Source organism: Dipodomys ordii, unplaced genomic scaffold, assembly GCF_000151885.1.
Source record: "Dipodomys ordii isolate 6190 unplaced genomic scaffold, Dord_2.0 Scaffold171, whole genome shotgun sequence".
Classification (NCBI taxonomy): Eukaryota; Metazoa; Chordata; class Mammalia; order Rodentia; family Heteromyidae; genus Dipodomys; species Dipodomys ordii.
The window spans coordinates 1,213,967-1,216,361 of record NW_012267387.1 but is presented as its reverse complement, the minus strand read 5'-3'; positions in this window follow the sequence as shown (position 1 = coordinate 1,216,361).

Genomic DNA, 2,395 nt, shown 5'->3' with positions numbered 1-2,395 from the left:
CCCACTACTGACGTGTGCACATGTACACACACACACACACACACACACACACACACACACACATTCTGGGACTTGAACTCAGAGCCTGGGCTCTGTCCTTGAGCTTTGTTACTCAAGGCTAGCACTTTACTATTTGAGCCACAGCTCCACTTCTGGCTTTTTGGTGGTTAATTGGAGATATAAAATTCTCACTGCCTTTCCTGTCCAGGCTAGCTTTGAACTTCAATCTTCAGATCTCAGCCTCCTGAGTAGCTCGAATTACAGGCATGAGCCACCAGTACTGGGCCTTCCTCCACCCTTTGGTCAGGATTTTCAGTTTAGTTTAGTTTTGATGTACTAAGGCTTGAAGTCAGGGACTGACAATTGATCTATAGGATCAAAGTTTGAGGCCAGCTAAATCAATTAGGGAAGACTGCAAGACTAATCTCCAATTAACCAGCAAAAAGCAGGACTGAGATGTGAAGATCACAGTTCAAAGCCAGCCCAGGCAGGAATGTCTATGAGACTCTTATTTCCAATTAACTAGCAAAAAGCTGAAGTGGAACCTGTGGCTCAAGTGGTAGAATGTCAGCCTTAAGCAAAATAAAAACTCAGTGTCCAGACCGTAAGTTCAAACCCCAGTCCTGGCACACATACACAACAAAAGGGTATAGTGGGAGAGCTATATCATAGAGAATCATTGAGATCATCTTCAAAAAGTACAAAAATAAATGATCATTGAAAGCTGGTAGGATTTCTGGTTAGAATGCAGGATCCAAAAGACCCTTGTTTCCATGGTAACAACTAGAAAGACTCAGGGCATGCATTATACTTTTCTCTAAATTACTATTTTTTCTTTTTGAGACTAAGTCTTTAAAAAAAACCCAGCCTGGGCTGACTTTGTATTTGTGATTTTCCTACTTTTGCCTCCCCCATGCTAAGATTACAGGTGTATACTACCACACACATCCCTATGCTGTACTTTTCAATACAGCTGGTTAAGAGATAGAAGTAGCCAAAGTGAAGCAAGTGCTGGCTGCTCACACCTGATTTAGGAGGCTGAGATCTGAGGATTGCACTTTGAAGCCAGTCTGGGAAGGAAAGGCTGTGAGACTCTTAAAGCTCCAATGAACCACCCAAAAGCCAGAGGTAGAGCTGTGACTCAAGGGTCTAGAGTGCTAACCTTGAGAGAAAAAGCTCAGAGACAGCACACAGAGTTCAAGCTCTAAGACTGGTATCCACAAATGAAACCCTGATACATGCACAAAGTAGAATATAATTCATCTGCAAAGAATGAGAACTTTGGGTGTGGTTCAGTGGTAGAGCACTTGCCTAGCATGTGTGAGTCTCTGGGTTTGATCTTCATCAGGAAAAGAAAAGACTAGAATCCTGTTGTTGGCACTGGAACTGGAGACTATCACTTTATGTGAAATAGGCATAGTGAGACAGATACCACCTAGGCAATTCATTTGTGGAAATGGAAAAAAATAAATCTTTGGCAACAAGAAAGGTTGGGGAGGGCACTGATGGCTTACACTTGTAATCTTAGCTACTCAGGAGGCTGAAATGTGAGGATCAGTATTCAAAGCCAGCCTGGGATGGAAAGTCCGTGAGACTCTTCTCTCTAATTAACCACCAGAAAACCAGAAGTGGTGCTATGGCTCAAGTGGTAGAGTGCTAGCCTTGAGTGAAAAGGCTCAGGGACAGCACCCAGTCCCTGAGTTCAAGCCCCACAACTGACAAAAAAAACTAAAATAAGATAAAAAGAATCAGAAGTATGTAAAAGTGGGGCTGGGAAGGTGGCTTAGTGGTAGAGTGCTTGCCTAACATGCATGAAGCCCTGGATTCCATTCCTCAGCACCACATAAGCAGAAAAAGCTGGAAGTGGCTCTGTGACTCAAGTGGTAGAGTGATAGCCTTGAAAAAAAAAAGCAGCTCAGACCCGGGCACCGGTGGCTCACACCTGTCATCCTAGCTACTCAGGAAGCTGAGTTCTGAGGATAGCAGTTCAAAGCCAGCCTGGGCAAGGAAAGTCCGTGAGACTCTTATCTCCAATAAACCACTAGAAAACTGGAAGTGGCGCTGTGGCCCTCTCCCCCCATCCCAGGCCCAGCATTAGAAAGAAAAGGGTCCATTTCTGACAGCCTGGATGTGGGTTTGAGGTGAGGATGCTTAAGGTTCTGAACTCCGTGTGAGAGTACAAAATGTACTCTGGAATTGGAGAGACCAGTGTTAAGGTGGAAGAAGAGCCTGGACTGATATACCTGGTCAAGGAGGAACCACATCATTGGGGCTGGCCAGGGACTTGGTGATGAAGATGTTTGTTTGGTGCATGTTAGGATTTCACAGGACACCCAAGGAATTATATATTTTTAAGGAATTATATATCTTAAGGTAATTACAACTGAAGTACAGG